Source organism: Oryctolagus cuniculus, chromosome 14 (assembly GCF_964237555.1).
Source record: "Oryctolagus cuniculus chromosome 14, mOryCun1.1, whole genome shotgun sequence".
Classification (NCBI taxonomy): domain Eukaryota; kingdom Metazoa; phylum Chordata; class Mammalia; order Lagomorpha; family Leporidae; genus Oryctolagus; species Oryctolagus cuniculus.
Genome location: NC_091445.1, coordinates 25,753,058 through 25,778,966, shown reverse-complemented (window position 1 = coordinate 25,778,966; position 25,909 = coordinate 25,753,058).

Below are 25,909 nucleotides of genomic sequence, written 5' to 3'. Positions count from 1 at the left end.
TCCCAGGGCCCCCATCAACAGGAAGCTGGAATAGAAAACAGACCTGGGACTCAGACCCAGACACTCTGACATTTCTTGCAGGTGTCCCAACCCGGAGTCTTACCCACTACACCAAACGCCCACCCTTCAGAAATATTTTGAAAACAATTATGCACCATTTTTTCCTAGGCATGGTGACAAGAACAGAGCATGCCCCCTTTTTTCTCAAAAATAGCCTCTGTGAACCAGTCTAGGAGAATGGCTCCTTGTTCCAAGATACCAAAATGTACAGGCTCTAGTGAGGATTCTAGAGACACTTGTTTTAGAGAATGACATAAAAAAAATAATCTCAAATGGCTTTCAGGTCTTGGGAAATGGTTGTCGTGAAGCAGGCATTCAGCACTGTGGTTAAGATACCACTTGGGGGCCAGCGCTGCGGCTCAATAGGCTAATCCTCCACCTTGCGGCGCCAGCACCCCTGGTTCTAGTCCCGGTCAGGGCGCCGGATTCTGTCCCGGTTGCCCCTCTTCCAGGCCAGCTCTCTGCTGTGGCCCGGGAGTACAGTGGAGGATGGCCCAAGTGCTTGGGCCCTGCACCCCATGGGAGACCAGGATAAGTACCTGGCTCCTGGCTCCTGCCTTCGGATAGGCGCGGTGTGCCGGCCGCAGTGCGCCGGCCATTGAAGGGTGAACCAACAGCAAAAGGAAGACCTTTCTCTCTCTCTCTCTCTCTCTCTCACTGTCCACTCTGCCTGTAAAAATAAATAAATAAATAAAAAAGATACCACTTGGGATGCCCACATCCTATATAGCAGTGCCTGAATGACAGTCCCAAGTCTGCTTCCAATTCCAGCTTACTGCTAACACCCTGGGTGGCAGCTGATGATGGCTCAGGTACTTGGGTCCTTGCCACTTACTTGGGAGACCCAGATTGAGTTTTAGGCTCCTGGCTTCAGCCTGGCCCAGCCCAGCCTGTTATGGACTTACAGGGAGTAAACAAACCAGCAGATGGAAAATCTCTCTCCCTCTCCCTCCCCCTGCCGTCTTTCCCTCTCCCTCTCTACTCTCTCTGTCTCTATCCCTGTGGCTTTGGGCTTCGGGGTCAAGAGTTCTTTAGGGCATGAGCCCGCTCTCCACCGTCGGAATAAAAGACCATCAAATTTTATCAGTGTGTGGTGCTCCTCTGCACTCGCCCAGGTACAACAGGTGTTTCCCCCCAGAGACGATGGGCCCTTCTGCTTCATGAAGTTACGGTCTAGCAACTTCCTTCTGTATGCGTCCCTTTCACGTGGAAAAAAAAAGCAGCTCCCACCTCCTGTCTAAGCCCTAACCCTCTGCCCTACCTTTTATTTATAATCCCCCCACAGTGCCTTCAGGACTGCAAGCATTTAATTTCATCCTCCCTGACCTCCACAAGAAATTTATGTAATATATCATTTCTTATTTTTCTTATATTTTCAGATCCCTCTCTCTCACACACACACACCTCTATTCACCTGTCCCAGTGACATTCAACCAAAGTCAAATTCCAGGCAGTTAAAAATAATAACAAGGGCCTGGCGCCCTAGGGCAGTAGGTTAATCCTCTGCCTGTGGCACCAGCATCCCATATGGGCGCCGGTTCTAGTCCCAGATGCCCCTCTTCCAACCCAGCTCTCTGCTATGGCCTGGGAAAGCAGTAGAAGATGGCCCAAGTGCTTGGGCCCCTGCACCCACATGGGAGACCAGGAAGAAGTTCTTGGCTCCTGGCTCCTGGTTCCTGGCTCCTGTCTTCGGATAGGCACAACTCCGGCCATGGTGGCCATCTGGGGAGTGAACCAATGGAAGGAAGACCTCTCTCTCTGTTTCTCCCTCTCACTGTCTGTAACTCTACCTCTCAAATAAATAAATAAAATCTTAAAAAAAAAAAAAAAAAAAAAGAAAATGAGGTCCTCTTTAAAAAATAGTAACAATAACGGCCGGCGCCGCGGCTCACTAGGCTAATCCTCCGCCTTGCGGCGCCGGCACACCGGGTTCTAGTCCCAGTTGGGGTGCCGGATTCTGTCCTGGTTGCTCCTCTTCCAGGCCAGCTCTCTGCTGTGGCCAGGGAGTGCAGTGGAGGATGGCCCAAGTCCTTGGGCCCTGCACCCCATGGGAGACCAGGAGAAGTACCTGGCTCCTGCCATTGGATCAGCACGGTGCGCCGGCCGTGGTGGCCATTGGAGGGTGAACCAACGGCAAAGGAAGACCTTTCTCTAAAATCATAACAAAAATAATAATAATAATAACAATAACGTCCCTTTACCCCCACAGCACCTTTGAATCATCCTTACTTACTCTCTTCTCCCTGTACTTGCCCTCACCTTTTACCAAAACAGCCCTTTCTAAGTTTATAAAAAGATTTCTATGTCCAACAAACAACTTTTTTTTTAAATTTTTTTTTTTTTGACAGGCAGAGTGGACGGCGAGAGAGAGAGAGACAGAGAGAAAGGTCTTCCTTTGTCGTTGGTTCACCCTCCAATGGCCGCCACGGCCGGCGCGCTGCAGCCGGCGCACCGCGCTGATCCGATGGCAGGAGCCAGGAGCCAGGTGCTTTTCCTGGTCTCCATGGGGTGCAGGGCCCAAGCACCTGGGCCATCCTCCACTGCACTCCCGGGCCACAGCAGAGAGCTGGCCTGGAAGAGGGGCAACCAGGACAGAATCCGGCGCCCCGACCAGGACTAGAACCCGGTGTGCCGGCGCCACAAGGCGGAGGATTAGCCTAGTGAGCCGCGGCGCCGGCCCAAACAACTTTTTTATCCTGACCTTACACAGCTGGCCAGCACTTTCCCTCCTGAATTCCTAATTATCTCTCATTTTCCTGCTCCCTCTCTAATCCCTGTATTCTTTCTCCTCCTTCAAAGCCATGAAATGGAGGACTTATGGAGCTTTTTTTTTAATGTCACCTTTTCTTCTCGCTCTAGACTCTGCTCTTGGGAATTTTATCCAGTAGGGCTTCCGTTACCAATCATAGCCAATGTTCCAAAAATTTACTTCTCAGCCAATTCATTAACTCATTCTACAAATATTTATTGGATGCTCAGAATGTGCCAGGTACTGGGGATAAGACAGTGATTCAACTCAGATTTTCTAAGCTTAAAACCCATGAATCCAATTATTTCAAGGGTTATTTCCACTTGAGTGTATCAAAGACAACTCACATTAACATGTCTGAAAACAAATACATAATCCCTCCTATAAGCCTGGTCTCCTCCTCCGATCCCTACATCAGTGTTTGGTGCTGTCTTCCAACCAGCTGCTCAAGCTAAAACCCAAGAAGCCTACTTGAGTTTTCTGTGCTCCTTCATTCCCAAATATAACCCACCCTTAAGCCCATTTCATTGTTACCCCTTGAGTTTATATAGTAGTCCACTATCCATCACTATAACGAATACCTGAGGCAGGTTGACTTCATATAGAAAGAGGTTTATTCAGCTCACAGGTTTGGAGGCTAAAAGAGCAGAAGGCACAGTGCAGGCTCTAGCAAGGCCCCTGTGGCTACAAAACTTCCTGATGGGTTGCAGTGGTTGGAGCACTTGCAGAAGCAAGCAATAGGGGCCCGCGATGTGGAGTGGTGAATGAAGCCACCATCTAGGGCACCAGCATTCCATATGGGCACTGGTTCAAGTCCCAGCTGCTCCAATTCTGATCCAGCTCCCTGCTTGTGCACCTGGGAAAATGGCAGAGGATGGTCCAAGTGCTTAGGCTCCTGCACTCACATGGGAGACCCAGAGAAAACTCCTGGTTTGGATCAACCCTGCTCCGGTAGTTGCAGCCATATGGGGAGTGAACCAGCAGATGGAAGATTCTCTCTCTCTCTCTCTCGCTCTCGCTCTCGCTCTCACTCTCACTCTAGCTCTACCTTTCAAATAAATAAAGAGATCTTTAAAGAAGAAGAAGCAAGCAATCCCATTGATCAAGGGGAAATCAGGGAGGTTGGGTGGGGCCATGCTCAGGCTTTCATAATAATCCTCTTTTAACAACTAACCAGGTTCCTGCAAGAAATACCTTAATCCATTTAAACAGTATGCAACCCATTGACCACCTAAGGACCTCCCACTAGTCCACACCCACCACCTCCCAAAACCACATTCTGAAGACCAAGCTCTTAACACTTGAACTTTTGGGAAGATAAACCACACCCAAATCACAGCAGCCTAGCTTGGATCTGCACATCTGACTCTCCATGTCCAGCTGTGTCCACCTTCATCTCAGCCCAACAATGCCCTCATCACTACCTGTACCGCTGCCTTAACCCCACCTGGCTTCCCTGATTCTACTTCTATTCCCCCCAGTTTCAAGAAGAGTGAAATGTTTAAAACACAAGACTTGGGGCTAGCACTGTGGCATAGTAGGCTAAGCTTCTACCTGTGGCACCGGCATCCCCTATGGGCACCAGTTCTAGTCCTGGCTGCTCCTCTTCCAATCCAGCTCTCTGCTATGGCCTGGGAAAGCAGTAGGAGATGGCCCAAGTGCTTGGGCCCCTGCACCTGTGTGGGAGACCTGGGAAAAGCTCCTGGCTCCTGGCTTTGGATCAGACCAGCTCAGATGTTGCAGACATTTGGGAAGTGAACCAGCAGGTGGAAGACCTTTCTCTGTCTCTCCTGACAGTATGTAACTCTACCTCTCAAATAAATTAAAAAAACACACACACACACACACACACACACAAGACTTATGTCACTCCCCAAATCCTCTTCCACACCATCATACTCAGCCTTCTTTCACTGCTTCAAACATACCTTGCTCCATCCCACTGCAAGAACTTGGCAATGTTGCTACTCTGCAAAGGAACAAGCACCCAATCCTCTTCCCCAAGGCACCTGCTTAGGTCTTCTGCCTACACATCAAATGTTACTTCACTTGTCAGTTCCTCAGTGAAGTAAATCCAAATTATGCCAGGTTCTATTGCATGCTCTCCTACCCACCTTCCTCCTTGGCATTTATCACAGTTGTAATCTTATACTTATGGGTGTGAGTTTCAGTAATATTTGTCTTCCCCCATGAAATTGTAAGCCTGATGATGCCCAAGAACATTTTACTTTTGCTCCCTGCTGCATGGACAGTTCTAGGGCAGCGCCTGCCACATGTGAGGTTCTCTGTACAGACTTGTTAAATGAGTTAGTGGACAAATGAATAGACAGGGAGAAAACAAATCACCCAAAATTCCACTGCCCCAAAACAGACAGCTATATGTTGGTTTATTTCCTTTCAAAGATTCTCATGCAAACATATTTTTTTGATACTTTTGTAATTTGGGTGGATACTGTGAATATATTTTTAACTTTAATCCTTTCAGCAAATCCTGAGAATTTTCTGAAGTTGTTAACTATGCTCCAAAAAATTTATTTAAATGGCTGCATAATATTCTAATTTATGAGTCTGGTCTAGTACACTAAAGCCTTATCCTTAAAGATTTTTACTGTTATAAAAAGTGTACAGTGAGCCTTTTTGTACATTTTGTGTGTCCAAATGTATGACTATTCATATGAGATAAATTCCTACAATTGGGTAAATTCTAGAGTTAAGAAGTGTAAGATTTTTAAGACTTAGAACTATCTGTATACTAGGAAAATGAAAACAATGAATGACATCATAACATTTAAATGTGTCAATGTAGAAATAATGGTTCAATTTTAGAATGTGGGCAGGAATAGATAAATCTCTTTGTTTAGATGTTTATTAATTCATTCATAATTCTCTTTGTTTAGATGTTTATTAATTCCTTTATTTGAAAGGCAGAGTTACCGAGAAAGAAAGGGAGAGTCAGAGAGAAAGAGGAATGGAAAGAAAGATCTTCTGTCTGCTGGTTTACTCCCCAAATGGCTGCAACAGTGAGAGACGGGCCAGGCAGAAGCCAGGAGCCAGGAGTGCCTCTGGGTCTCCCACGTGGGTGCAGTAGCCCAAGCACTTGGGCCATCTTCTGCTGCATTTGCAGGTGCGTTAGCAGGGAGCTGGATCAAAGTGGAGCAGCCAGGACTTGAATAGGTGCCTATATAGGATGCTGGTGCTGCAGGCAGCAGCTTAACCCACTATACCATGCCAGCCCTAAATTAATCATTGCATTGCACATGTTTATTCAAGTTTTTTATAGTTTTCTACATTTGTTATTTACCTACTTTCAGTTTTACTTGGACGGCAGAGAGAAAAACAGAGATAGATACAGAATGATCTCCCATCCGCTGGCTCATTCCCCAGATCTCTGCAACAGCCAGAGCTGGACCAAGAAGAAGCTAAGAGTTTGGAACTCAATCTGGGGTCTTCCACATGGTGATAGGGACCCAAAACACTTACGCTTTCACCTGTTGCTTCCCGGGGTAAGCATTAGCTAGATGGGAAGCAGGGTAGCCAGGACTCAAATCAGGCATCCCAACCAGCTACCTAATCATGGTGCCAAAAGCATATCATATTCAAATATTAAAACTACACCCTGTGCCTAAGTTACTCCATGGCAATATTGATAAGATATTTTGCAGGATGGATTGGTTTTTCACAACTTGCCCTAATGTCCTAAAAAGAATCCTTTCAAAAAATATTCTCCTAGTTTAAGGATTGTATTTTTGTTTGTTTTGTTTTCCATTCTATAATCTAGTAAGGTTATTGATTGTCCAATGGGGATCTTCACAATATATTTCAGGTATAGTTATTCAACATTCTACAGGATGAACATGAATACATTCTAAAGACCATGTTAACTGTATATGCCGGGAAGTTATTGCAAATATTTCTTTGGATCAGTTAATTGAGGTCCTGTGTCGTGGGATAAGATATGTGTCCTGGGTGGGATTTGAGATCAGTGGAAGCATTAGGGGTGAGGTCTTCAGGAAGATGACATTATCTGGCATGCTACACGTGCCCTCTGTGTTCCGGATACAGGATTTTCCTCTGGGAGACTTCTGCAAAGGGTCTCAATCAGAAGAGTGGTAAAAACAAAATCTTCGAGACAAATATGTTTTTGCAACAATAATATTACATTCAAAGCAGCTGTAGTAATCCTTTCAATAAACAGATTTATAATATTTCTGGCGCTCAATATAGATTCACTTTTCATTCTGAGAAGGCTGCTTTCACAATCTACTACACAAGCACGTGTCATGCTAGAAAAAGAAATCTAGGCACAATGTGACCTACTTTTGATGCACTGGATTTTTTCTGAAAAATAATTAAAAAGTGTCATTAAAAATTCAGACAGAATTGCATTAATATAATGGAAGTAAAAGCACATTTCAATGTGGTAAGAATGAGTTTTATTTTTCATGACGTTCCACAGTCAATAACTTCTAGTGTATTTTGCATTAAATATGCTAATACAAAGCCTCTCAGTTCTCAGAATCCATTTAAATTTAAGCTTGCATACTCAGTTGCAGTCTGAGTACATCATTCTATTTGCCAAGCAAAGAAAACCTTCATTAAGGGAGGCTAACTTTGATGCCATGACTATTCAATTTTGTTGTGCTATTATCACGCTTTGCAATTCAGGCAGGGTCAGAAATACCCTTGCCTCTACAGTAGAATTTTACTTCTATTGTGTAATTATTGCTATTTTGTTGTTATAAAGTGCATTCTAAGTTCACTGTCATTGTCATTGGTAACTATGACATTGGCATGTATACCTTTTAACAGATGAAGATTGTGCATGAGGTTCACCATTATGAAATAGCCTCCTACAGTTCAAAAAGTAGAAAAGCGTGGAGGGAGGATTTGAACGAGTTCTTTCTTGCTCTTTCCCTCTGCTCCTTAGACTACATCAAGGTAACAAATCACAGAACCATGCTACATGTAGCTGTACACAAAAGAGATGATGTCATTTTTGGCTTGTTTGCAGCATTCAATAATTGACATTTGGTTGACAACACCTGATTACTGTCACCACCATCATTTTTTTATAGTGTCATCTAGCTAAGAGCATTCTTCTGCCAGAGAAACAATCTACTCACAGGTCTTTTCCAATCAAAGCATCTCTTTCCCCTTCCTGTGCCCTTCATTGAGACACAGAACTCGGGTTTGAGAATACAATGGAATGAGTATATTCAATCTCAAAATACGCCCCTAAGACTCCACTTCGCCCTGCTTCTGCCCCTACACAATCCCTGAATGAATTTCAGTCTTCTTTTTTTTTAAGATTGATTTTATTTATTTGAAAGACAGAGTTACAGAGAGAGGTAGAGACAGAGAGAGAAGTCTTCCATCCACTGGTTCACTCCGCAGATGGCTACAATGGCCGGAGCTGCACCGATATAAATCCAGAAGCCAGGAGATTCTTCCGGGTCTCTCACATGAGTACAGGGGCCCAAGGACTTGGGCCATCCTCTACTGCCATCTCAGGCCATAGCAGAGAGCTGGATTGGAAGAGGAGCAGCCGGGGCTCGAACAAGCACCCATATGGGATGCGGGCGCATCAGGCCAGGGCTTCAACCCACTGTGCCACAGTGCCGGCCCCTCAGCCTTCTAAATCTGGCCTCCAAATATCACTTCTCACTTTTTTCTCCATGTTCACAAGCTGCAGATTCTAATGAAGAGAGAACGCACGCAGGCTTTGAGCCACACAGATCTGCATCGGACGCCCAACACCACCACTTAATTGCTGAAGATTTATGTGCAAGCTAAGTGACTTCTCTGAGATGAAAACCTTTTTATCTGTAAAGGGAATAACAGCACCAATCTCTGGGGATTGTGGTGATTAGAAACAAGGTATGCAGATAATAAGTGCCCAGCAATCATTGCTAACATCTTCATCATCATCACTTATGCTTCAGTCAAGTCAGACTACATGTTCCCCCCACAAATATTATCTGTGCCTTGCAGTACCATAAGCCTGTTACTCTCTCCCCATCCCATTGTTACCCTAGTCGTTCTTCAACCTTATCTCAAAAGTCACCTCCTTCAAGTTTTCCTCAGATCCTGACACCTGGAACTCACTTATCAGGCCCACTGTCCCTTGTATGCTAAAACGTTTATTTTTGTTGAGCCGTACCATTAAACTGAAGGAGCCTCAAGATGTGGACAACATTTTAGTCATCTCTGCTTTCCTTACAGCACCTAGCTTTGTACATGGCACTTGGTAAATGGTGAATAAATTAATAAATGTGTAAATGAAATCTCACAGAGTCTATTTTTCTTCTTTAGTCACGTCAAAATATCTTCATAGAAAATGGGGAGGAGCTCCCAAGTCCATAGTTTTAGGAACGTTGCCCATTTCTAAAATAACTACATCAAAAATTCTACTCCTTGGGATAGGCATTTGCTAGTACTCATGCTGCTTGGGATGCCTGCATTTCACATTGGAATGCCAGTAATTAGATGCCAGTTTTAGCTCCTTATTCCAGCTCCCTGCTAAGGCAGACTCTGGAAAGCAGTAGTGATAGCTCAAGTAGATGAGTTTCTATCGCTCATGCGTACTGAGTTCCTGGTGCCCGTCTTCCTCCCTGCTCAAACCCAGACACTGTAGGCATTTGGAGCATGGGCATGCAAGCAAAAACTAATGTAGAAACTAATGTAGAAACTAATGTGCTCCTTCTCTCTCTCTCTCTCTCTCTCTCTCTCTCTCTCTCTGTCTCTATCACACACACACTTTTTTAAAATATTAATTTAATTGAAAGAAAGAGTTACAGGAAGAGAGGAGAGACAGAGAGATCTTCTATCCTCTGATTCACTCCCCAAATGGCTGCAACAGCCTGGGCTGGGCCAGGCCAAAGATTGGTGAAGTTTGTGAGCACAAAATTAATAATGCAGCAAATCAGACAAATGAGACTATGTATCTATTGGTCAGAAAACTTATTGATAGTTTTCTGAGAAATCAAACAATGTGATATTATCGATACTCTGGTTTTAAAAAGATGAGTTTACAGGGACAGTGTTAGGGCACAGTGGGTTCCCACCTCTTGCAATGCTGGCATCCCGTGTGCGTGCTGGTTCGAGTCCCAGCTGCTCTGCTTCCAATCCAGCTCCTGTTGATGAGCCTGGGAAGGCAGCGGAAGATGACCCAAGTACTTGAGCCCCTACTATTCACAATGGAAACCCAGGGGGGTTCCAGGATCCTGGTTTCAGCCTGGCCTGGTTCTTGGCCATTGTGGTCATTTGAGGAGTGAATCAGTGGATGAAAGATACCCCCCCACACACACACACATGCACACATCACTTTGTCTTTCAAACAAATAAAACTTTCTAAAAAAATGAAAATTTGGCCAAAATAGGGAAAGTCAGCAACGCGAACAAGAGTAGTTAGTAGTTAGTGACTTGTCTCCTGGTTGCTGAACTCAGGCAGGTCACCCATTGAAGGAAGTCTCTGGCTGAGGACAAAGTAGTGGCCACAGTCCAGCAGGCTCTCAGCTCACTAAGCTTTGCCCAGTTGGCTTGGGCTGACTGGACCTAGAGGAAGGCTGCCTTTTTAAACTTTGCTGAGTTACCATAAATCTAAGAGGAGGTGAGAGGAGACCTGGGAGACTATCCCAAATTATCACCTACACTCAACACCAGCCTGGCGATAAAAAGGCATTCCGATAAAAGTTACCTCTTCTTTTCCCTGGTGGGCATACATCCTCTAGAACTGCCTGCTTATAAATTGGGACTGTAAATGGTAAAAGGTTCAAAAGTATTCAGTGTGGCAACACCTCACCTGTCCTCTCACTGTATATAAATTTATATATGTGTGTGTGTGTGTGTGTGTATATATATATAAATTATTTGGGACAAAAAAAAAAAAAACCCTCCCAAAACTATTACATGTTGATGGCTCTTTGACCAGGCTTTGAAGACAGATGTGCTTTCTTTTTTTTTTTTAACTTTTATTTAATGAATATAAATTTCCAAAGTACGACTTATGGATTACAATGGCTTCCCCCCCCATACCATCCCTCCCACCCACAACCCTCCCCTTTCCCACTCCCTCTCCCCTTCCATTCACATCAAGATTCATTTTCGATTATCTTAATATACAGAAAATCAGCTTAGTATACAGATGTGCTTTCAAACAATTGTTTTACTTAAGAATCACAGTCTTAGTTGGAAATCCCACGATTTCTGCACATGACAGCAGATGATAACCCATGCTCGTGCTTGAGAGAGAAACCTCCTCTCCCACCAAGCCTCCTACTTCTAAAGAGACTCCCTCACAAGCCTCCTTCTTGAAAAGCCTCAGAGAGCGGGAGGAAGAGAACAGGTGACAGTGTCATTCCATGTGAGAGCTGTAGCAGTCAATGAAATCTCCGCTGCCCCTCTCCTGAGTGCTTGTCACTCCACTCAGGTAAATTCTGACTCCCTGCCATCTTGACCTCTAACTGCTAATAAAACACCAGCAATGTGGTCCTGTGCCCTGGCTTTTTTACAGCCTTCCTCCTGCCCAATCCTATAAACAGCAGCGCCAGGAAGGCGGAGGGTGGGATCACTCTGTGTGGGGAAGGTATGCAATGAGGGGTCTTCATGCTAAAACTTCCCTGAATCCCAGGAAGCTGGTGGAGGGGCCTATCTTTGCCAGGAAGCTGGAACAATGCAGAGGCAATTGTGCAAGTGGGGATGCTGGACAAAAACAGGCCTGGGCACCACTGTGCAGGTCTCAGCCTGAAGTGTCCTTCCTTGCCCCCTACTTTTATGGGAATTCTACTCACCTTTAAGGATGAGTCATATTCCTCCTGGAAGGCTTCCCTGATTTCCCCGTTCCCCTCTCCCTCCCCTTCTTCTCTCTCTCCTCCACCAAGACATGCTCAGAATTCATTCTTTCTCTATAATGTCAGTCTGTATGGCTCTTACACTTCTTAACCAGGTTTAAGTGTGCCTTGTTTACGGTTGTTGGATCTTGCTGTGTTGGCTTAGACAAGTTGAGGCTGGGGGTTAAGCTTCCTTCATTCCTTACAAGGACACCCCAGCACTAGCACAGTGCCTCCTGCATGCACACTAGGCTACCTGCCCCTACTCCTCCTGATGCTCCACTTTCCATCCACCCCTCATAACCTAGTTTACTCCCACTTGTTAAGAGGGGGAACGGGGATCATCCACCCCTCACATGTGCGTTCCTCAGGAGTTCCTGTAGTGATGTGTGGCCTTTTGTCCCACTGTGACTCACTCCTCCATCCTAGGACACAGAGTGTGAGTGTCTTATCTAATTGGGGTGTTTGCAAGAATGGATTGAGGATGCCCAGTCTTAATATCAGTCCTCCTAATATCTCACTATTAGTCATGCTTCAGATTGTAATAAACATCTCACTTCCTTGAATACCCTTCCCTGAGCACTGACACTTGGCTGGATCCTCTTATACATTGTAAATATTTATATATTTTTTCTTCATGACATTTATCCAATAACATATTTATTTGAGGGATTGCTTTCTTAAACTTTTATTACAGAAAATCTCAAACATGAACAGAAGTTGAGATAATACTACAATAGACCCACACACACCCATCAAACAGCCTCATCAATTATCTACCTACGCCCAATTCTATTTCATCTGCATCCCCACTCCCTACACCCACAAATCCAGACAACTTGGCAGAAAATATCCCAGACATCACATCATTTTATCTGTGAATATTCCAGCATAAATTTCTCAGAGATAAGCACTAATCTTTTTTTTTTTTTTTTGGTTCTTACATAACCCATTTGTGGGGTTACAGGTGCACCTTGGAGACAATCACAGGTCCAGTTCCAGACCTCACCAATACAGTAACTATTGTGACAAAGTGAGCTGCACACATTTTTTGGGTTTTCAGTGCATCTAAAAGTGATATTTATACAAAACTGTAGCCTGTAATATGTGCAATCGACCTTTGTCTTAAAAATGTACAGAACTTAATTTTAAAGTACATTATTGCTACAAAAAAGGGTTAACAAGCATCTGAGTCTTCAGCATGTCATAACCTTTCTGCTGACAAAGGGTTGCCTCGACTTGGTCAGGGTGATGGTGGCTGAAAGCTGAGATGGTGGTGGCATTGTCTTAAAATTCAACAGTAACGTTTCTCCCCATTGGTTGACTTTCAGGAAAGATTTCACTGTAGGCTGCGATGTTGTTTGAGCACCCTTTACCCAGGGTAAAATTTCTTTCAAAATTAGTGTCGATTGCCCCAAACCCTACTCCTGCTTTATCAGCTAAACTTATTGTGATATCCTTAACCCTTTCCTGTCATTCCACAATGTCCACAGCATCTTCACCAGGGAGAGATTCATTCTCAAGAAACCTCTTTCTTTTCTTATCCATTAGAAGCAGTTTGGATTTGGAGACCCCAGCAATTCACTCACATCTTCAGAGCGCACTTCAAATCCCAGTGCTCTTGCTACTTATAACACGTCCACAATTACTTCCTCCACTGAAGTCTTGAACTCCTCAAAGTCATCCATGAAGATTAGGTCAGCTTCTTCCAATTTCCTGTTAACGTTGGTCTTTTGAGCACCTCTCATGAATCACACATGCTCTTAATGACGTCTAGAGTGCTGAATCCTTTCTAGAAGGATTTTAATTTACTGTGTCCAGATCCATCAGCGAAATCACTATCTATGGCAGTTAAAGCCTTGCGAAATTAATTTCTTAAATAAAATGACTTGAAAGTTGAAGTGACTCTGTGATCTACGGGCTGCAGAATGGATGCTGTGTTAGCAGGCATGAGAATAACATTAATCTCATTGTACATCTGCATCAGAGCTCTGGGATGGCCAGGTGCATGGTCAACGAGCAGAAATATCTGTGGAAGTCATTTTTTTTCCTGAGTGGTAGGTCTCAACAGTAGGCTTAAAATATTCAGTAAACCATGTTGGAAACAGATGTACTGTCATCCAAGTTTTGCTGTTCCATTTATAGAACACTGGCAGAGTGGATTCAGTATAATTCCTAAGGGCCCTGAAATTTTTATAAAGATTTTATTTATTTATTTGAAAGGTAGAGAGAGAGCGAGAGAAACAGAGAGAAAGCCCTAGCCATCTGTTGGTTCACTCTCCATAATGGCCAGAGCTGACCTAATCTGAAACCAGGAGCCAAAAGAGCTTCTTCTGGGTCTCCCACAGTAGTGCGAGGGCCCAAGCACTTGGGCTACCTTCCGCTGTCCTCCCAGGCCACAGGTGGAGCGCTGGATCAAAAGAAGAGCAGCCGTGACACGAACCAGCACCCATATGGGATACCGACACCACAAGCAGAGGCTCAGCCAACTACGTCACAGCACCAGCCCCATGGCCCTAGAATATTTGACATGGTAAGTGAGCATTGGCTTCCACTTACAGTCGCCTGCTGCATTAGCCCCTTAAAAGAGAGTCATCCTGTCCCCTGAGGCATCGAAGCCACACACTGAGTTCTCTCCAGCTAGAAGAGTCCTAGATGACATCTCCTTCGAGTTGAAGGCTGTTCCGTCTACACTGACAATCTATTGCTTAAGCATGGCCCCCTTGGTCAATGATCTCAGCCAGATCTTCTGCATAACTTGCTGCACTTGTCCATCAGCACTTGCTGCTTCACCTTGTACTTTTACGTTACAGAGACAACCCCTCTCCTTAAACCTCATGCACCAAGTTCTACTAATGTGAAATAGTTTTCCTGTAGATTCCTCATTTCTCTCAACTCCCATAGGATTGAAGAGATTTGGGGCCTTGTTTGGATTAGGCTTTGGCTTAAGGGAATGTTGGGACTGGTTTGATCTTCTATCCAGATCACTAAAACTTTCTCCCTATCAGCAGTAAGGATGTTTTGCTTCCTTATCATTTTTGTGTTCACTGGAATAGCATTTTTAATTTTCTTCAGGAATTTTTTTACACTCACAATTTGGCTGTTTGGCCTGAGAGAAGTCTATCTCAGTTGTGACTTGCCTGCCTCACTAAGCTTAATCACTTTTAGTCTTTGTTTAAAATGAGAGATGTGCGTCTCTTCCACTTGATTAAATACTTGGAGGTGTTTGCAGGGTTATTAGTTGGTCTGATTTCAATGTTATCATGTCCCAGAGAATAGAGAAGCCCGAGGAAAGGAAGAGCAATAGAAGAGCCAGTCGCTGGAGTGGTTACAGAACACACAAAACACTGCTGGGTGAAGATTGGCTTATTGCATGGGTAGGGTTCACGGTTCCCCAATATATATAATATTATATACATATATATAATATAATTACAATATTACATCAAAGCTCTCAGATCACCATAACAGATCCAATAACCATGGAAAAGGCTTGAGTTTCCCTCCCTCACAATCCCTCTCTTGCAGTCTTCCTTCACAATGAGAGCTCTGCAAAACAACTCCCAAAAGGTGGTGAGAATAAAGGCTGCTCTGCCATTGAGGAGGCGGTGACCTGAGACTACACCCTCAGCACCAACAAGCACATCTATGCAGCGGGCTTCAAGAGGTGTGTCCCTCTGGCAGTCCAGGAGATCTGGAAATGTATCATGGTGGATGGAGACGGAGACTCAAAATGTGCACATGGATACCATGCTCAACAAAACTGTCTCACCCAAAAGAATAAGGGATGTCTGATACAGTATTGCTGTGTGGTTGTCCAGAAAGCATACTGAGGGTGAAGATTCACCAAACAAGATCTCCACTTTGGTTACGGATGTATCCCTAACCACTTTCAAAAGTCTATAGACAGTCAGTGTGGATGAGAGCTAACCATTGACTGGCAAAGTTATAAAACTCCCTAAAAAAATTTTAAATACTGTGATAAAAATTACAGTGAGCACATTGGAAATGTGCTGTTGGAAAAACGGCACCTACAGATTTGTTCAACACAGTGTTGCCTCAAACCTTCAATTTTATAAAAATCTGCTGGGCCGGCACCATAGTGCAGTAGGTTAATCCTCCACCAGCAGTGCCAGCATCCCATATGGGTGCCAGTTCTAGTCCCGGCTGCTCCTCTTCCAGTCCAGCTCTCTGCTGTGGCCCGGGAAGGCAGTGGAAGATGGTCCAAGTGCTTGGGCCCTGCACCCCATGGGAGACCGGGAGGACGCACTGCTCCTGGCTTCAGGTCAGCGCAGCTCCAGCCATAGTGGCCATCTGGGGAGTGAACCAGTGGAAGGAAGACCTTTCCTCTGTCTCTCCCTCTCACTGTCTGTAACTCTACCTCTCAAATAAACAAAATATTTGACAAAAAAAGCACTATATGCTAAGCACGAAGCAAAGAACACCTGTATTTGTTTTTATAATTGTTTCTGTGCATATCAACTCTTTCATTAAGATTATAGACTCCATGTATCAGAGACTGCTATGGTTTGAATGTTCAACCTCAAAACTCAAGTGCTGGAAAGTCAATCCCCAGGGTAACAGTGCTGTGAAGTGAGACCTCTTGGAAGGGATTAGGTCATGGGGACTCTGCCCTCAAAAATGGATTAATGCTGCTGTAAAAAGAGCTTGAAAGGAGTGAATTTGCTTGCGTGTCAGCTCTTCAGCCACGTGAGGACACAACCTTCCTCCTCTCCGGAGAACCCATCTCCTCTCCAAGAGATACCATCCTGGAACCAAGGGCAAGCCTGCTGGCACCTTGATCTTGAACTATGAAAGAATGTGTTTCTTTACAAAGTAGCCAGGCTTGGGTATTCTGTTACAGCAGCACCAACAGGCCACACAGGGATCTGGTCTATTTTTATCCCAATTGCATGTCTGGTACTTAGTAGGTACTCAAAAAATGAAATGAAGAAATGTTACAAGGGAATAGAGAAAACCACCAACAAATTGGTGGCAAACCAGCATCCATTCACTCTCTTTTAATAATAATACCCAGAATTTCCCTCAATCCTTGTGATGCAACAGTGGTGGTCTCCCCTACGCTCTGGATCCAGGAGTGTGGCACACAGCTCAGATCTGACATGTCACAGCAGTGCAACATGTTGTTCATTGTATCAGGCACAAGATATAATCAAAAGCAATGCAATGCAAGGAAACTCGCTGGGCAGATAGAAGGAGACAAATACTCTCTTCCATTGCACCCAAATCCGGAAAATGAGAGACTAATGTTACCATAAGATCAGGGTGTATTTTAAAATGAATCTGACAAAAAGAGACCAGAACCAAGACATGGGGAGAGAAACTAGGCTATGGAGGAGTCCCTAGAGTATCAGGGTCCAGTCTAGCTAGACTCAGAGTGAGGAGCTGGAAATACAGACATGTGTATATTTAAGAGGAGGCAAGCAGTTTCTATAGCAGCTAAAATGAGCTTATTCTTGCAAAAGGATTTTTAGTCTTGGATTTTTTAGTTACATTGCTCAATAAATACTCTGTTGGCTTGCCCAAGTTTGGATTACATTTTCCAACATTTTCAGCTGTAAGATTCCTGTCTGTTTATAGGGGAGTGGGACAACATAAAGAGTAAAGAGAAACCCCAAAACCTCTTGAATGGTAAATAAAATATAACATATCTTAGTTTCGTATCGGGTCTGGTACTCATATATCCTGAATTCTCATGGCCATTCAAGCCGTGAGCCCTCAGATGTCTCACTTATAAAATAAGAGAAATGAAGTGGTCTCTAAATCTCCTTGACAGAGGATGTCCATGCATCTATCAGAGAGAGCACGGGAAAGCATGTGGGTGGATCTGGACCTCCTGGATGGAAATAACATGTTTATGAGCATAGCTCCTTCTTTTTAGTTTAATTAATTTTAAGCATTTTTTATCTTATAGGAAAAAATATAATTTCCAAAATAAGAAAGACCCCTTCTCAGCATTTCTCTATTGGGAAGTAGATTCTTTCTAGGAAGAGTAAGTCTTTTCTCATTCACTGTGGCCCAAGATTGCAATATCAGCTTTTACAAACACGTGTTCAGATATTAGGCATAATTAACAAGGAATCAAAGATAAGTATTTTAAATTTTCCCCAGCAGAGACTTTGCCTTCTGCAAGAATAAGCTCACCCGAGCTGCTATAAAAATCACTTGCTGCTGCTTCTTCTTCTTTTTTTTTTCTTAACACACACGTCTGTATCTCATGCTCCTTACTTTGGAACAGTATAATAATAGCACTCACCTGATTGAAAGACAAACCTCAGAATTACACAAGGGAACTTTAGAAAGTTTTCAGGAAAATGGAATTGGAAGATACTTTTATTTTACTGCAAATAAATGTGAAATCCATATATATATTTTTATATGTAATACACATTTCCATGAACTTTCTGGAGATCCATTATATCAAAGACAGCAGAAAACTCAACTAAGGAATCTGTTGGTTTTAATGTCTGACATGGTTCTTAAATCCATTTAGGTGACTATGTATTTATGGAATTGCAAGAAAGAATTCTCTTTTTTGAAGGATGTCAGAGTAAACTGCAGTGGGAAAAAAAAAGGTCTTTGGTCCTAGCCCTCTCACTGTCTACCTGCCCTCCTACAATGTCAAAGAGAAAGACAAGACGTTGAAGCATCTATACCCCTTTATATTCTCCTCCACAACAACTTGAGTGCACTGGAAAGATAGGTCATGAGAAAGGCACCTTTTCTGATCTCACTGAATCTGTATTTATGCAAATTTCTAGATGTACAAGTTTGTGCCCTCTTTCTGGGGCACTTTGTCAACAAAGATATATACAAACCTTAAAGACAGGTAAACCCTTGAGGTAGGTATATTCTTGTGATAGGTAGACCCTCTGTGGTTGCTAGACCTGCCCTTTGTGATGGTTACATCCTTTGCCCCACATAACCCTTGCCTATTGATCTTCATTCATTTGTTGTGGTTGGTTCCCTCCCACAGTGAATTATGGCTGTGCAACTACATTAGTATTCTATGGCTACTGTAAAAATCACCACTGTCTTAGTTGCTTAAAATAACAAAAATGCATTACCTTAGAATTCCAGAGGTCATAAACTCAAAATGGGTCATATTGGGCTAACCTCAGTGCTAGCAACAGGGGTGTGTTTTTTCTGTAGGATCTAAGGACAAAGCTGTCCCTTTGCCTTCTCCATCACCTCCAGATTGTCTGCATCCCTTGTCTCTTGACCTCCTTCCAGCCCAGTGACATCACTCTGATGTCTGCTTCTGTAGTCACATCTCTTTCGCTGACTCTCATCCTCCTATTTCATCTTTTACTTATAAGGCCCCTTGGGATTCCCTTAACTGACCTGAATAAATCGGATTGATCTCCCCTCTCAAAATGATAATTTATTCACATCTGCAAATTTCTTTCTGACACGTAAGATACTATATTCGCAGGTATCATGTTTTAGGAAATAGACAATAGGATATGGCAGGTGTGAAAATGTGTGATTTCCTCTCAAGGTCATAAAGTGTGCTGCGCTTCTCTGTCTTGCTCTCAGGACTACTTGGTTCTGAGGAATTAGCCCTCTACGTGAGGACACTCAAGCAGCCCTGTGGAGAGATCCATCTGGAGAAGAACAAAGGCTTTGTTCTTGTGGTCAGTAGCGACTGGCACGCCGTGTGTGTGAGCCACCATGGAGTAGGCTCTCCAGCCTTGCTCAACCCCTGATGACGATGACTACTGCTCCAGCCAGGATCTAACTGTAACCTCGTGAAAAATCCTGCCTTGACATTCCTCAGTCCTTGAAACAATAATGAAGGACTTTTTTAAGCCATTAAGTTTTGGAGCGTTTTATCACACAGCATTGTAACTGGTATACCCTCTCACCTAGCTATTCCACTCCTAGGAGTAGAGTATACGGAAAATAGCTAAAGAATTCTGAGGGAAGAATCAGTTGTATCACACAAACCAGTCATATGTACAAAAAACATCTAAACAGAGAAGCCCATCACAGTTATTTGTGAAACATTATAAATCAACCTAAACGTTCAGCCTTGGTGGATTGGTCAAACACATAAAGACACATACATATAATGGTTGAGTGTGTATCATGAAGAATTGAGTGGAAAAACAGTGGTTTTCAAATGTCCTTATGGCAGAACCCTTCATTTAAGTAAAAACCTCAAGAAAGAGTGTACAAATAAAAGCATTGTTTCAGGGAGACATTTGGACGGAAAGAGGTTCAGCTTCCCATAGCCAGGTCATGGCATGATGTGTGCCCAGTCGCCAAGGATTCTGGGAGCACTGTTTGAAAGCCTGTTTTAAGAGAATCTTTAATAGCGAGACAAATCAAAATGCCAACTGGAGAAAGCAGGTTGCTGAGAGCACAGACCATATTTTTGTAAGATGCTTGTCTACCTTGCCAGTTTCACCTTAGCCACTGTGCCCTTGCCATCCATGCTCAGGCCGTCTGATGTGTTTATCTCTCAGCTCAAATGTCACCTCCTCATAAAGGCTCACTTGCTGGCCCCTCTCTCCCCACACCTGCACCATGCACAGCCCAGATTGGATCAGGCCCCTCTGATGACCTCGCACTCCCTGCACTGATTTTCCCCGATACTCATCACTATCATCTCATTATTGTATCAATACCTTTCTCCCACTTGAGACTTCTAATATATGGTATATATAATATACAAGATATGCATATGTATCCACAGTCTTAGAAACTATATGAGAAATAAATGTCTGTAAATCTACAATATTTTGTTACAACAGCCCACAGTGACTTAGGCAAAAGTTCACCTCCTGACCTCATTTCATTTTTTTTTTTTTTTGACAGGCAGAGTAGACAGTGAGAGAGAGAGACAGAGAGAAAGGTCTTCCTTTACCGTTGGTTCACCCCCCAATGGCCTCTGTGGCCAGTACACCGCGCTGATCTGAAGCCAGGAGCCAGGTGCTTCCTCCTGGTCTCCCATGCGAATGCAGGGCCCAAGCACTTGGGCCATCCTCCACAGCACTCCCGGGCCACAGCAGAGAGCTGGCCTGGAAGAGGGGCAACTGGGACAGAATCTGGCACCCCGACCGGGACTAGAACCCGGTGTGCCGGCGCCGCTAGGCGGAGGATTAGCCTAGTGAGCCACAGCACCAGCCTCATTTTAATTACTTCTTTAAATCTACTATCTCCAAACATGGAATTCAATGTATGAATCTGGGGAGAAGGGGGAGAGGATTCAGACCACAGCATCATCAAATACCCACTCCAAGTAAAGAATGATGAGTTAAAAATAACAAAATTTTGTCATAATTGCAACAGGCTGTGACACTATCACAGGCTGTGGCATTATCATTTGCTGCTACAGGTTCACACTGGCTGTTTTGGACTTCTTAACATAAATAAAAATGCAGCTAACCTAAAATGCCTATCAGCCGGATCCAGGGCAGAGTATCTCGCAGTGCAGGAAAGTAAGGAAGTGCTAAAGAACTGCAGCGACAGGATGGGAGTGTAGCCCAAGGGCACGGAATTCAGCCTGAAAGAATGCCAGAGCTCATAACTTCTAAAGGGAGAGGAACATTTGGGGGAACAAAATAAGGCAGTATTGGATTACAACTCAACATATCAAATAAACACACACAAGTCCATATGGACATAAATAAATGTTTGCATAAATAACTACATTGGGTGGAAGAGACAAATCCTGCTAACAGAGGAGTTCCAAGTCATGTATGTAGATCTGCTCCTCTTTCAAGGAGCGGGGCTTCGTTCCTACTGCACGCTCCTGAGTGTTGGACAGGTATACGATACTCCTTCCCAAAGAGCAGGGAGAAGGAAAATAACTACTTTACAGTGCACAAGCCTAGCACACCCTATCTAACCCTGATGTTGAAAGCTAATGTCATCAGTTGGATGGCAGATGGATATGCCATGTCCCCCAGTATGATAGGACAAGGGCCCTTTCAATCTATGGTAGTCTCTCCAAAAGCCCAAAATTCCACTCTAATCACAGAAAAATAAAACCAAACAAACCCAGATTTGGGACCTTCTAGTGGACATTTGGCCAATATTCCCACAAACTGTTAAGTTCTTAAAAAAAAAAAGAAAGAAAAGGAGGAAAGACAGAGAAACAGACCAGAAGAGATGCGATGTGCTGTTCTACCTTGGATCCTGAGAGGACACGGATGCAAACTGGAGAAATTAAAGTACAGTCTGGAGTTTAGTTTTTTAAAAACTGGGGGCTGGCTGTTGGAGTAGCAGTTAAGATGATGCTCTTTTTTTTCATTTTTTTCTTTTTTTTTATTTTTATTTTTTGACAGGCAGAGTAGACAGTGAGAGAGACAGAGAGAAAGGTCTTCCATTTCCATTGGTTAACCCCCCAATGGCCTCTGTGGCTGGCGCACTGCGCTGATCGGAAACCAGGAGCCAGGTGCTTCTCCTGGTCTCTCATGGGGTGCAGGGCCCAAGCACTTGGGCCATCCTCCACTGCCTTCCCGGGCCACAGCAGAGAGTTGGACTGGAAGAGGAGCAACAGGGACAGAATCCAGCGCCCCGACCGGGACTAGAACCCTGGATACCAGTGCCGCAGGCGGAGGATTAGCCTAGTGAGCCGCGGCGCCGGCAAGATGATGCTCTTGACATCCCTACCCCATATCAGAGTGCCTGGATTCAAATCCCAACTCTGCTTCCAACTCCAGCTTCCTGCTAGTGCACACTCTGGAAGGCAGCAGCTGGTGGTTTTTAAACAGTTGGGTACCTATCACCCTCATGAGAGATTACACTGAATTCTCTATAGGCTCCTGGCTTCAGACTGAACCAATACTGACTGTTGCAGGAATTTGGGGAGTGAATCACTGGATCGGTGATCTCTCTCTCTGTCTAGTAAAACAAATAAATACACATTAAAAAAAAAGACCCATTAGGAATAGAAACTTAATTCTGCTATCTTAGAAAATCAGGAGTCCCTAGAAGTAGATCATTCAACCTCTTAATACATAAATGGGAAAGAAGGCTTATAACATCACCAAACCCACAAAGCAAGGCCCTATAACCATTCTAAGAAACCTATTGGACAATTTGGCTTTCGTGCCATGTATATTAGAATCTTGCTGAGAATTCTTGAATAACACGTGTAAGAGCAAGTCAGAGCGGGCAGTTAGATTTACTGAACACACTGCAAGGGAGCTGTGGGCAGGGCAGTCAGAGGTCTGTGTTTCACAGAGACTACAAGCATACTTGTACCCGCAGAACCTTCTTAGTTAGGGTGAGTTTTTTTCCTCATGATCCAACAGACTTTCCCAGGTAGGTGATTTGTATTTCTGGGTAAGACTGGGAGGCCTGCAGAGTGCCCTTAGCTTTGTGATTTTCCCAGTGCCCTGGGGCAACCCTCTGCATAAGATATATTAGAAGAAGAAAGGCCCTTTGCATTGTCCCTTAAATGCACCCATCCAGAATGCCTACGAAGCAGCTCTATTATACTAAGCCCATTGTTATTATTTTTTTTTTTTTTGGTTTTTGGGTTTTGGTGTTTTTTTTGTTTGTTTGTTTTTTGTTTTTTTGTTTTTTTGTTTTTTTACAGGCAGAGTGGACAGTGAGAGAGAGAGACTGAGAGAAAGGTCTTCCTTTTCCATTGGTTCACCCCCCCCTCCAATGGCCGCTGCGGCTGGCATGCTGCAGCCGGCACACAGCCCTGATCCGAAGCCAGGAGCCAGGTGCTTCTTCTTGGTCTCCCATGTGGGTGCAGGGCCCAAGCACCTGGGCCATCCTCCACTGCCTTCCCGGGCCACAGCAGAGAGCTGGCCTGGAAGAGGGGCAACCAGGACAGAATCCAGCACCTGGGACTAGAACCCGGGGTGCCAGCACCACAGGTGGAGGAGTAGCCTATTCAGCCATGGCGCCGGCCAGCTCTATTATACAAAGAAACTGCCTTAGGTACTTAAAAAAATTTTAATCATCAAGTTGAATTTACTAAAATCATTGACTAATACACTCGATGCTAACACAGTTTTAATTCCTTTACAGGATTTAAAGAAAAAGTAAATAATTTTTTATAGAAAAGAAAAAGTCATGTAGAGTCTTGCATAATCACATCAAGAGAAGTCACCTTATAAATTTACACTTACAAGCAGACAACTATTCTTTCATTCCAGTGGCACTCTAAAAAGCCTCTAAATTTAGAAGCTGTTAGAAGACTCTTTCAGAGAAGGAGGCACTAAAATAAAGTGTGAAGACATTGTCTTTGCTCAGATAACCTTTTGTATCACCCAAGCTGCTGCCCTCATTTTCCGGCCTTTTCCTTTTCCAGTTCCTCTATCTTTCTCCTTCTAAACTCAGGGAACGCGCACTAAGAGGGCACAGGGCTCCGCCTTTTATGAAAATAGCTACACTCCTTATTTGCATGTGTTTGGACCCATTGCCAGCTGTCCCTAGAAGCGGGGAGAGTAACCATGTCTCCTTGTTATCCATGCAGATTTTGTTCAAAGCCAAAGATTAGGACAGCACAAATGGTAGAAAATAGCTTTTTTTTCTCTGAAAAAATACAAGAGCGGTTTGAAGTGAATGGAAATTAGTGGATCGGTGAACTGGAAGGAAACGTTATTGCCTCTCAAACAGCCTTGCTCCCACCTAACTTTGCATAACAATATTCACTTGGCTATTATGCAGCGCAACTTCCAGTCCCGCTCCCCAGTCCAAAATCAGTCCCCTGCTTTATGGTCAGATGTGTGGGAACGAAATGCACAATGCAAGCAAACACACTTAAACCTATCAGAGAAAAAATAAGCACTTATTTCTGCCATTAACAGGTATAAAATGTCTTCTAACAAGTGCAACACAGCAAATGTGCTTCTGAAAAACTCAGCACAAGTTGCATATAAATAAGGCATACTAAGAATCTAGCTGCTTCAATTTTATAAAGCAGATGTCTGCTGTCCTAAGCAAATAGTTCAAGTTGTTTCCAGAATATGAAGGCAGAAAGCAATAGAGGTACCATTTACACACTCATTAGTTAGAGAGGAAACGCATCTGCTTTGGAAAACTGCTGCTCACTAAAAAGCAAGTTTCCCTAGCAACGGTTATATCATACAACTCTTAGACCACTTCTAAGCTATAAAAAAAAAAAAACTCACAGGGAAATATATCAAAAGGTTTTTATCAAGTATCTTTTCTCTTTGTCATAGAAACATTTCCCCTAAACCTTAGGTGTGTCTAGGGAAATTGAGAATAACCTCAAAATTCTTCACATCTAGCCCCCAACAAAATTGGATGTATCGAGAATAAGCAAGCCCTTGTTTGGTAAGCACAAGCTGATTTCTGAGAGATGGAAAGCCATTGCCTATCATCAGGTGAGAGAGACGGAGCAGAGAAATGATGGGAAGTAGAAGCTCTGCCTCCAGTACCTTCTCCAGATGGCGTGTTTGACTCATTCACCCTTGACTCTATTCTTTTCTCTGTGGCTTTCCGATATTTTCTTCCTCAACCAAAGAATTTTTGCAAATCAAAGAGTTTCTAATCTGATGACAGCAGTCTATAGATGGAGGCTCCAATCCACAGTTCCATGCAGAGTTATTTACTCTCAACCCCCAGACTTCTCAGGGCCAGAGGTGATGTTAAGGGAGCAGGTGGGCACTTCTTTTGCCATCCTCCACGTAACAGCATTCATTCTTCAAAAAGGCCAATTGAGGAGTGAATGTTTGGTGCCATGCTTAAGACACCACGTGGGACACCCATCCCCCATATTGGAGCACCTGGGTTTGAGACTCAAATGCTTCTGATGTGCTAAGGCACTGTGGGAAGCAGCAGGTGGTGTCTCAAGCCACCCACCTGGAAGATCTGAATTTGATTCTGGGTTCCTTGACTTCGGCCCTGGCTTTTGTGAGCATTTGGGTAGGGAACCACAAGATGGAAGATACAGTTTCTCTCTCTCTCCATTTTAAATAAATAACAATAAATATTTTTAAAGCATTTTTTAAAAAGTCATTTCAAAGTCTTTCAAAGTCTTTCAAAGCTCATCCAAATCTAGTGGGGAACTATCTTTTTCTTTCTGCCAGAAAAAAAACACACACACACACACACACAAGAAAATATGTCTTTTTTTTTTGCCGTGAGTATTAACATATGTCTAAAAATAAAGCGGAACATCTGAATTTGCTGGCATTTCTTGATTGTTCAAATATACATGTGCTGCTTTAACTGAAATCCTGCCTGGGAATAGAGGGAGGTCCACACCCCCATCCTGCTCCCAGAGAATTGTTACCTTGTAATACCATGTATGAGT